Consider the following 12,463-nt stretch of genomic DNA (forward strand, 5'->3'; position numbering starts at 1 on the left):
AGCATGCTACCGTTTTATTACAGTTTGTTGAACTTCATTCGTTCATTTATTTACGTTGTTTTATTTAAATGGGCTAAGTTACCCTTTACGTTATCAGTAATTACTATGCTTCTAATTTCTTATACGGGAGTGTTTGTTTGTTAGAAAAATGTTAGGCTAACGTTACCTTATTAAAAGTATTGCTCGTGTTTTGTTTCACTAATGCTGTTCTCGCAGCACGTGACAGGCACGCCGCTACATACGCACACAGATTCCTGCCTTTATTAAAGAGAAAAATATGTTCAGCCCCTCCTTCCGAAGCTTTGAATATTTGATTTGATTTCTACTAGAGCTTTGAAGCTCAAAAAATGGTATTCGGAACAGCCCTAGTGCACACCCAAACATTAAATCATTTTAATTGAACATGCAGTTCATTGACTTTATGCGGTTAATTAATAAACAATCGGTATCGGCCTTTCTCGTGCTATTGCCGATATGCCGATGGTTTCAAATTCATCAAAAATCGGCCGATAAATATCGGCGGCCGATGCATCGGTGCATCACTAGTTTTGATCATGTTACATTACTTTTATTCTGGCGGCAGCTGGTGCTGCACTCAGTACAGTCGCAGACGTCATCAGCGTCTGGGCGCGCTCACGAGCTCTCTCCTGTTGCTGGCTTGCTGCTGCATTTGGCTATCTGAGGAATTAAAACGTGTTAGAAACGCTCACAACATTTCCAAACCCCAGTACGGTAATGTGCAGTTAACATTAGTGATGGGCGGATCGATCCTAAAGTATCGATATTTCCGATCCTGCCTTGGTATCAAAAGGATCGATTCTCAAGTACAATTATCGATTCTATTTATTTGTTTGTTTTTAACAAGTGATTTTAGAATTTTAAGTAATAGTTGGACGCCGTTTTGTATATAAATCCACTTAAATCGTAACGTCAGTGGGAACTATATCTTCTTCCGCTGTATCACCGCGTTCGCTCATTCAGTCCCATCTCCTTCCGCTGTGTTCATTCGCTCAGTCACTACCAGGTTTCAAAATGGGTTTAAGTGCATTGTTGCGGTCAGTTAATAATGCGAAGCCTCGTGTGACATTGAACAACAAAAAAATATGCCATTTTGGTAATACCACAAATATGACAAAGCATCAAAAAGCAAAATATCTTAGAGAGCACGACGAAGTGCAGCCTCACTGTCATCCCTGGTTTGATTTTCAGTGGATTCGAGTTTACTGACTTTTATCAGGGTTTTATTTTATTTTCAAAAGCAGTAGATTTTATCAGTATAAAAAATAGGCTCAAGAGGAAAATGTTAATGTCAGCATTTAATTGTTTTATCTCCAAAAAGTATAAAGGGAAGAAATCTTGTAATAATGTTCAGTGCAAAAAGTTGTCATGTCTATTTTATTTGATATTATTAATGATGGCTATCAAAAGACCCCATAAAATCACTTTAATAAACTTTAATACATAGATAAAAAAATGTCATAGAAGTATCGGAATCGGTATTGGTATCGGTGATTCTTGTCTTAAAAGTACTTGGTATCGGATCAACAAGAAAATAACTGGTATCACCCATCACTAGTTAACATCCTCTGTGTAGAAAATGTATGGTTTTAAATGTGACCGTCTCAACGTTATATTAGTAGAGATTCATCTTCTTGGCACAACGCCAAAGTTCGCCAGAGTTCACGCAGGCGCGGAATCTCACATGCTCACATATGAGGTAAACTTTAATGCAAAAATCTGTTCCTCTAATAATTTTATCTAAACATATTTTTTTAAATCATTATTGAACATTAAAATCAATCATGTGTCTATAGCTTATGTCATTTTCGTTGTTTATATACTTTATGGATTTAAAATTACATTAATTTTATAAGATAATGCAGTTGTTGTGCAAAATGCATTAATGACACAATTAAACAAGCCATTAAGACTTAAATAAAACATGCCGTTTCAGATGTAAATATGATGCAAATGTGTCATTATTCCGATTGAATAGTATTTGATATTAAAGTTAGTCAACACTTTTATTTTGGAGGTTTTTGCATGAAAGCAGGGGTTTTCAGATTGTTAGAAATGTAAGTGCCATGGAAAAGACTGAAAGCTCTATAATATTTCGTTTGATGTCTGTGTATGCACAAATTTTTGTTAGCTGTTGACACTGTGCCCCCTTAAAAAAAATTGGTGCATGACGCCCCTGATTGAAATTAATTGGAATGCACAACCAAAAAACGAGATTTCTGAACAATTAAAAAAACAGTGGTTATCTCGTTTTGCAACGAAACTCTTCATTTCAAGATTTTTTTCTAACCCAATTGGCAGATGTTGTTTTATTCACAAATTCACTTAAATTTTATATTTTTGTCTAAAAATTTGACTTTTTTTCTTAGGTCATTTTGCTTATCAAGGCAATGCATCTTGATTTAAGACTGTTTAGATATTTGTACCGAAATCAAGACAAAAATACTAAGAAAGTATTTTTTTGCATAACTATTACAATCTTACAGAAAATAATTTTACAATTAGTTTTGCTAATATACACCTTGAATTTTATTTGCATATTTGCTTAATTGCACTAATAATGTATTTATTTTCAATTTTAGCATCACTATTTTACACATCATTAAACATTTATGCATATTTGCTTAATAGCACTATTATTATAACAGTACAATTACAATCCTACAGACAATTATTTTTGCAGTTGGTACTCCTATACTGTACATATTTATATATATCGTAAATGCTTAACATATTAGTTTGATAGCACTGTAAATATAACATGTAAAAAATATCATAGTTTTTCCTAAACTTTGGAATAGTTTGACATTACATGTTTGGAAGGCTCAAACACTTACGGTAACACTTTAGTATAGGGACCAATTCTCACTTTTTACTAGTGTCTTATTAGCTTACATATTATCTCTTTATTAGTGCTTATAAAGGACATATTAATGCCTTGTTCTGCATGACCATATTTTACATCCCTTAACCCAATCCAATACCTAAACCTAACGTCTACAACAACTACCTTATTAGCTATTAATTAGCAGTAAATTGGAAGTTTACTGAGGCAAAAGTCATAATTAATAATTAATAAGTGTTCCCCATATTAAAGTGTTACCACACTTACTATCTTAAAGTTTGGCGGCTGTTTCTTATTTTATTTTATTTTATATTTTATATATCTTATACTTTTAAGTTATTCTTTATTGTATTGCTCATGAGGAGCACTTGCTGTTTTTAAAAGGTACCTTATAAATAAAGTTTGACGTATGGTATGTATTTTGGCTATGATACCATATATTTTATATTTTTCATCGGCTTCTTTTTTTATGCATACCTGTACTAATATACTGTAAGCTGCTTTGTGACAATGCAAACTTAAATTAAAGTGTTATAGAAATAATTTTTTTTTATAAAAATAAAACTGAAAAAAGTTTTTCCTGCTTGTGTTATATTCTTTGCCACACATTTAGTTCCACTTGATGCTTTTCATCAAAAATGGTGAGTATTTTGGAAACCCCCATGATTTAATTCCACAGTTGTTAGCCAAAGCAAGACAGTTTATTTAATTATCATCTTTCCTTGTGTCTTCATGTGACATCAGCCTGGGCTGCCCAGCTGTGTTTTTCTGAAGTCAGAAGGACATGTACATAGTCTCCTCTGACCCAGCGGTGAACTACAGAGGCAGCCAGTGGAGTGACACGAAAGGCAGGGCCTAACATTATCAGTGAAACAGGTGTAAAATTAAATGCAGACACAACTCAGATCAGTTAATGTATTTTAAAGTTACACAATTGCATTAGATATAAATGGATATTAAAGCATGAACGCAATTCCTCGCCTCCAAGTAAAGGTCTGACCATTGCGGCAAATGAACAACCCAAAAAGCTTTAAATATCATCTTTCCGTTCTTGAAGATGCTTCAAGCTGTCCAAACAATAATAGTGGGGGACAGCAACAAGCAACATGAAGCAACCCTGGGAAAGGGGAATGCGGCATTTGGAATAGGGGTAGAGGGAAACATATTTTCCTTTGCTTCAGAAATATGAACTTGCTTCCCACATCTGTTTGCTTAAACTCGAGGCATTGCCAGGTGTACAGTCCTACCAGGCCAGGGCCATCATGATGACTTCATGCTGTACTCAACATGTCTTAAAAATCCATCAAGACTGATCAAGATCAGGACTTTTTCTTGAGTTTTTTAGCATACGGTGTAGCACATCACAGTTGCATGACTGGAGATATTGTTTACATTTATGCATTTGGCAGACGCTTTTATCCAAAGCGATTCACAGTGCAGTCAAGCAATTTTATCAGTGTATGTCTTCCCTGGAATTGGATTCATGAACTTTGCGCCGTTAACGCAGCACTCAACTGAGCTATACAGGAATTAATATGGCGATGCAAAAATGTTGGATTAATAAAATGCATGTATGCGTTAAATATATTTCTTGGTAAAACAATGTCAGAAAAAGGCCAAAATATGTACCCTAGCTGTAACTGGGGCTTGTATCCTTTCAGAAAGTACACCTTTGTACCTAAAGAGTTCTTAATATTGGTACCAAATATATACATATATGTACCTAATCTGTAGGATCTTTTTAAAGGGTACTGCCCAAGTGACAGCTGGGGTACATAGTTTCACAATTTTTTTCAACACTTTACAATACATTTTCTTCAACATGAACAATGATTGCACAACCAGAACAACTGTAATTGTATTATAGCAACTCAAAGACCACGTCTGATCTATGATGCTCTTTGTAGTGCTGCCAGAGTCATCAACATCAAACACAAGGTGAAGGGTCATTACCAAACGTATCACCCACATCGGAATCCCAACGTGCCATTACAGTTTTTTTCTCGATGATGTCACTCTTTAACATGAAATTTAGAAAGTATTGATTTACTAATGCTGTACTAATATATACACTTACAAAACTTGTTATATAGATATACACATTTATGTATATATATATCTATAAAAAATGTTGCCACTCCTTAAAGACTCTTGGCATGCAGTTGAGCCAAAGTCTTTTTCCCTGAAGAATCTGCATCTTGTTGCTTGTTCGAACTTGTTTTCTGGAAAGTGCTTGACAGATCTGAGTTCACTGAAACAGTACTCAGCTGGTGTTGCCAGTTGCAGTGACTAAGCCACGTAGTCAGAGTCATAATGCTATTCACCTCACTTCCAGAGCTCATGCATACAAGTGTCATAAGCCAACCTTTATTGAACCGCTTGATTGAAAGTGGTGCTTTTTGACATTTACATAGAGTTCAGCTTGACAATCAGCAAATAATCCCAGTGTCCTACATTAAAAGGAAAAAATGAATAAGGATTTCTTCCACTAATGGAAAGAACAGCCGATAAGTTTGAAGAGTCACAGAAGCGTTATGCAATAGTTGAAGTTTGTCATGTGTACTCGTTCTCCTGTAGACATGCATGATAAAACACATTTCAAGCCAGTCGCGATTCATGATGCGTTAAATTCTGAATAAGCCTCACTTTGAGGTTCAGTTCATCTTGGTGAGCAAACAGTGCAATTATACAGAGCATCTTAAGGGATTATAGGTTATTCGGATAATTTAATTGACATCCATCAATTCTGGAACTTCCACCACATGCGATGATGTAACTCAGTCATTGTCCTTATCTCATCTACTTTTTAGTCACCACTATTTAGTCTACTGTACATTTTGAAATATGACTAGTTAAAGTACAGACATATTAGCCCTAGAGCCAGGTAGGTCAGAGGAAAACATTGCTCAAGTTTCTTGGGTGTTCTTAAATATCAGGGGTGTGGTGGTGCAGGGGGTGCACCGAAAAGAGGGCAACAAAAGTCCCTTAAAGCCCTCCGGGCATAGAAACCTTGGCTTGCTGTAGCCTACTTATCATGTATAGGACTCAGGTTAGTCTAGTGCCCTTGGCTTTGAAATCAAACACTTGGCCTTGAACTAAAGTGAACAGTAGGTTTCTTTACAGTATATTGTAATTTTTCTATGAATCTTTAAGAGTAGGGGTGCACGGGGCAAAAACTAACGCGGGATTAGTTGTAACAGGGACTGTTTACATTGTTGCACAAGGTTGAGCGATTTGTTTTTTTCTGTATTGATTTCACGCTGCCAAAATAAGATCTCCTGCAAATTATTGGAAATGTATCATGTTTTTCCAGAGAGTTATTGATGGCCGAGTGTTTTGGTGCCATGTAAGTAAATTTTTTCATATGTTTTTTTCAGTTTCTAAGTTGGGTGTGTAAGCAAATTCAATGCTATGTCATATTAATCAGTCTTGTTGACTAAAACATAGCACCATTTTGAAAAATGCCTGCAGCTCTTAGCAACTTTTTTTGGTGGGCTTGAAAATATTTTGACCCAGCGGGTTAATTGTAACGCTGTGTTACAACTAACCCCTCAGCACTTACGATTTGAAAACCGCTAGCGTTAGCGTAATTCTTGCCGTTGTTTTAAATAGGCTACACACTAATGACTTCTGGCTCCTAACAAAATTAATGTGCCTGTCTTATCAAAAATCTTGTGTCAAATGTATTTTTGTTTATATTTTTAATATTGATTAAATAAGGTCACGTCAAAGATTAAAATCATAATGAAATGAATGGCTAAAATCAGACTTTGATGTTCATTATCTCAGAATTTGATTTTGAAACTGTAGTATGGTTATTACAGACTGGGTCACATATTAAAAAAATCATACATTTGCTGCTTTTCTCTCATATTTAGATATTTGTATCCATTTATAATTGAACTATTGTTAGAAAAGGGCTGGATGAATATATACAGTGTGGATACCTGTCTATTATAGACAGACATACAAACAATATCCACTTCAAGTATATAGACAAAATAGTATTGAAATATTGCCTGAAACTTAATTTTTAGCAAGTGTTACAACTAACCCCCTGCCTGTTACAATTAACCCCACCTATGGGGTAAGTTGTGTAACGTTTGCACTTCTGTCACGTTTGGTGTAATTGTCCAAGAATGGTAAGTACTAGAAACAAAACTTCAAATGTTCATTTGTAGCAGAGATGTGTGTGTTGCTTGTGTAAAAATTTAATTAATCAAACTCAATTTTTTTTGTATGATTGAGCCAAAACCAAAAAGCGTTAGGTTGTGCCCCGCCCTCCCCTAATAATTAAGATTTTTGCTTTGAGGTGCCTCATTGATAAAATATTTTTAACCACATATCTTTTATGGTTTTTTGAGCGCTCTAAGCCTAAATTAACTTTTTATTAAATACTCTACTTTTGCTTTTTATGGAATACCTAAAAGAACAACCTGAAGTAACATCACCTGTGAATAATGAAGTAACTTCACCTGCATTTGTCATTGAACGCCGTTTGCGGCTGACTCAATTGTCTTAATATAAGTGATGCGGAGTTTGTCTGTCATCATACGGTTAAAAATACAGGCTTGCTATGGTTTGCTCTGTCACTACAAATCTCTAATGTTTTTATTTCTTCTTTCAAGGAGACCATCAGAGATGATCCACCACATACCTTTTGCTAACTGTACTCTGGAAGAGGTGATGAAAAAAGGTGCGAATTAATAAATCTAATGTTGTGAAAGCATATTTGACCACCACTGACGTAAAGCTGTCATCCCAAACTGTTTCTCATGCTACGCCTTAAAATATCAGTTGTGTTTTGGTTTTCGTTTCCTTATCAGTAGTATAGTAATACCTAAGATTTACTTACTGTATATGAGAAAGAACCTGCTCATAATTATTCTTAACTCAAATATCATTTTAAAAAGTAAACATCACAAAGCCCATGCGTCTATTCATTTCATATACAAGTAGCAATTAAATAGGTTTAGATCATACAAACCTGCAGATGAAAGTGATTCGCAAAAACCCCAATAAAAGCAACCAACATCCTCCTCTGTTTAGTACTGGAGGCACGGAAAGAGCAAATGTACACTTATCCCTGTGCTTTAGGCCATGGACATGGCTGCTTTACTGCCATAATCCTGCTATTATTTCTGTTCCTTTCTCCGAAAATTACAGTTTTCACCCGCATTAAGTTGGAACGGCTCCCGTGCTGATGTATTCACAGCTTTCCTGATCATTTGGCCTCCAGTCTTTGACTGGAGTCATTAACACATTCTTTACACGTCTATAAGGATGAGGTGAGGGAGAGCGCCCCAGCCTTTGAACGTACCAACAACTCGTATTTACCTCCACCTGGGCCGTGCGCTTTAAATATCCCTGCAATATTGTTCTTCTATATTCCACAAATTGGGTCGGGTTACAAGCTGGCACAGGTCTGGAAAGACATTATACATGAAGTGTAATTTTAGACACATGCCACACATGATGAGGAGAGGCCAGCAGGGAGGCAGATCTGTAATTAAGAGCAGTTTGATGGTATTTCCTATGGCAACATGAGAGATCGGCTTCGTTGTAAGGGTGCACGGGACCTCCTGTGTCGTACGCTTCATTCGGCTACGACTGTCAGCAACTAATCTCACAACCTGTGGAATGTGTCTTAAGTGATACTTCAAATCCCCGCTGCCACCCGGCCTATCCTCCAAATAAACAGAGCAACACTCGCAGACACATTACGGGGGACATGTTTTGATGTACTGGTGGTGGAGATGTGTTTTGGGATTAGTAATTAAAAATGGAATTAAAGCTGTGCTACCATTTATTATATTAAACATCTAATGAGTTTAGATGCAAAAGCCACTAAATGCAACCTCATTCAAAAAAGAGATAATGATATTAACCGCTTTGGACACGTACTATATGTTCATCAAATACTTCCGTGTCAAATCCGCTTAATCCCGCCCTCAGGCCTTTTTGCAAATATCGTTTTTAAGGCAAAATCCATTAAGAGTCTGTAAAAAATGTTTGTATACAAGAAATCATGGCTCTTTTTATACAGATCCACTTCGTCACATGATTGTATTTTAGGGAAACATTATTGAAAGGGAACAAAGTATTGGATCTACCATAATTCCTGGAAAAACAATGGTACGCGGTTTGATCTCTTTTGTTGTCCCCTCATCATCCCTCAATGTTGTGGCCTGCACTAATTCAAAGAAAACATCAAAGACTGTCATCGCACAATGTCAGATCAATGATAACCACATCAATAGGATTAAAGTCAATGTTGGATTAGTTATATGGTCAAGCGTTATAGACTAGTAAGCCATCCATAAGACATTAATTATAGCTGATCCAGTTGTAAATAGAAATTAACTACTTATGAGAATTCTGAAAGTCATTGCGCTTAACTTAGGAACTTGTTAAAACATTATTTAAAAAGTAAAAAATTTAAGACAAATTATGTAGAAATTTACCAAGCCCTGATGTGGAGTTGTGACCCCTAGGTTGAAAACCTCTCCTTTTTCGCCACAACTTTTGTGTCTAAATGCTCCATCAGATGCCTTAAGCAAACAAACTAAACAAACTATACTAATATACGCTCACAGTGCAGTGTAAACTACCAAAAAGTGTGATACTAACCTTTGTCTCCATAATTAAATCCCTGATGGCTGTTGAAATTGTAGTTTCATATGAAGCGAGTGAGGCTTTGACCCAGAAATGGTATCTTTTTTAACAAGCAGATAAATGGCAGTGAAAAATGTTTATATTTCCTTGCAGTTTAAGAGTGGTTCCTCTGGTAAACTGAGAATATTATTAATGGATATAATTGGTAAATGGTAGATATGCCAGTGCTACATTTGGTGTAAGCCCCATTTACATGGCCAATACTGTGGCTCTTTGGACAGCACTGTTTAGCATGGTCCCAGGCTCGAGCCTCAGTCATGTGGTCCTTCTGTATGTTCTCCCTCAGCACGAGTTTACTCCGGGTACTCTGATTTCCTCCAACATGCCAAAGATGACATGCAAGTTAGGTAAATTGGAAAGACAAAATTGTCTTTTCCCCAGCTTGTGTGTAGATTGTGGAACAAATCTAACTTTCGGTAAACTCAAGAGTCCTTTTAGAATAGTTTATTTCTGATAACAAACAAAATAAACAGGTAGATTACCTTAGTTCAAATCATAGCTAAAGCGTATCAAAAACTACACTGAGCTTACAGTAATGTGTACTATATAATGTACAATCTTAACTATAGATCGGCTGCCAATCCTCCCTTTTTGTTCCAGAGTTCAGTTTAGTGACTAGCCAGACCATTAAAGGGGGCATATCATGAAAATCTGACTTTTTCCATGTTTAATTGCTATAATTAGGTCCCCAGTGCTTTTATAAACCTAGAAAATGTGAAAAGGATTAACTCAGTAAGGTAGTTTTGGTAAACAGTTCTCTGCAAGCATGTGAAAAAACATGTAATTGAAATGTGGGTCCCCTTGTGATGTCAGAAGGGGATAGTACCGCCCCTTAGTCTGCGGTATTAATTAATTGCATTTTAAAAGACACACCCAAAAACAGCAAATTTTGGCTCACACCTACAAAGTGGCAATTTTAACATGCTATAATAAATTATCTATATGATATTTTGAGCTAGACCTTCACATACTGTACGTACTCTGCACTGTAAAAAATACTTTGCTGCCTTTAAATTTTTTGTTGAATCAACTCGGATTTACAAGTCATTTCGACTTACTATTATTTATCTTGACTAGAGATGAGTTGTTATAACTACAGGTGAGTTGTTATAACTTATAAATTTAAGTTGACTTTTCTCAACTATATTTCATAAGTTGTGACAACTAATCTCTGTTGACATGACTTGTAAATCTGAGTTGATTTAACAAAAAATTTTAAGGTGGCAAAGATTTTTTTACAGTGTGGGGACACCAAAGATTTATTTTACATCTTTAAAAAATGATTGTGAAACGTCCCCTTTAAACAAACAAAGACCAGTCTGAGCCGATGGTGTAGTGGACAGTTCCGACATATGGTGCAAACGCACTTCCGGCGACCCGAGTTCCAATCCCAGCTTGAGGTCCTTTGCCGATCCCATACCCCTCTCTCCACCCTGCCTGTACTTTCCTGTTGTCTCTGAATTACTTACTGTCTATCAATAAAGGCAAAAAACCAGACCAAACCAGACAGCTAAGGACTTTTTTCTGACAGTGCAGTGCAGTGTAAGTTACTTTTCATTAGGTATTTTTTCTCACCAATATTTCTTCCCAATCAATTGTATAAAGTGCATTTCTATGGAATAACACAGGATTTACTTAGTCACTATTCTGCGCATTGCCTAAGCATTTTTAATAAGATAGTAGATGTTTATAATAATTAATCATAAAATGGCCCTGATATGTCACTAAACATTAAGAAATCATTTTTATTTCAAATACTTGTATCACTGACAACAGTGGTCTGGCCAGGATAATGTCATTTAAAAAGTGGAGTTGCAGCCCTCAACTGATGTTTATGTTGTCATTTTGTGTATTGGCCACCAGTTATGAGATTGCAGTACCAGTTTTAGCCACAAGTTTTGTGATTGCAATACCAGTTTTGGTCACAATCCTACATACTGTTTCTTTAAGGCAGTTTGTAGACACGTTTTATCTTGGGGTGGTGTTTAGACCCACTTACTGGAATGACGCCCACCTCTCCCAATAAAGACAAGCAGTTAACCTCAGTGAAATCATCACCAAAACCTTTCCTATTTACTCAATGTAGTCAGATGGCATAACCTTTAGCAAGTGATTTAAAGTGGACATGGTTTCAGTGAAAGGAGCCCAGGAAATCTCCTGACTTCATTCTTCTGTTGTCTGGACTCAGCAGATACAGCAGTAGCTTCAGATAGATGATCTGGTAGTTATAAATCAAAGGGATTCCAGGTGTGCGCAGGTGCGCCCGGAGTATCCCATAAAGCTCATGTTATCTGTGAAAGGCTCAGTTCACAAGCATCACGCTTGTAGACAGCCACTGACATTAAACATCGGTTTGGCACAGTTGATAGGAAAACATTGCAGGAACCTTAATTTACATTGTATTTACGCATTTGCCAGACACTTTTATCCTAAGCAACTTAGAGGGCATTTTATCAGTATGCGCATTCCCTGGGAATCAAACCCGTGACCTTTTGCACTGCTAACGGAATGCTTTACCAATTGAGCTACAGAAACACCTTCATTAGCATTTCAATGACAGCTTTGTGGCTGTTGCATACATTGTGATATTACACAAGTAAGCCAGTCAGTGTTTGGGTGAGGAACACATGCAACATTCAGCCCAATGTCAGGTGACCATGCTAAACACCTGGATGGAGGTTTTAACTCATGCAGTTTCTGCTAAAGTCCAAACCATGACTGCACAGGTGGCAGTCAGGTCTCTGCACATATCTCTGAAATTAAGATGGCATGATAAATATTGGAAGGCACCTTGGCACGACCACAAGGAAACTCAACTCTGATTTGAGCGTTCACAGAGGGTCTCTGTTAACTAAATGGCCTCATTGTAAAAGGTAGGCAAAGACATAACGAACGGAGGCAGCTAGATGTGGAATTTGTCTCCCC

General features: G+C 36.5%; 1 protein-coding gene across 6 annotated transcripts in view; it reads left to right on the forward strand.

The window, feature by feature from the left end:
- The window catches only part of barx1 (BARX homeobox 1), a 102,768-nt gene that overhangs the window by 45,232 nt on the left and 45,073 nt on the right, over positions 1–12,463 (forward strand). For 4 of the 6 annotated variants that reach the window (XM_055183509.2, XM_055183507.2, XM_055183512.2 and 1 more), the window contains one exon: positions 7,492–7,559. The exons of the other annotated variants lie outside the window; for them this stretch is intronic. The gene's annotated coding sequence lies outside the window, so the exon portion shown is untranslated. The remainder of the gene's footprint in view (positions 1–7,491; positions 7,560–12,463) is intronic. 6 annotated transcript variants of the gene reach the window in all.

This window comes from Misgurnus anguillicaudatus, chromosome 14, assembly GCF_027580225.2.
Source record: "Misgurnus anguillicaudatus chromosome 14, ASM2758022v2, whole genome shotgun sequence".
Classification (NCBI taxonomy): Eukaryota; Metazoa; Chordata; class Actinopteri; order Cypriniformes; family Cobitidae; genus Misgurnus; species Misgurnus anguillicaudatus.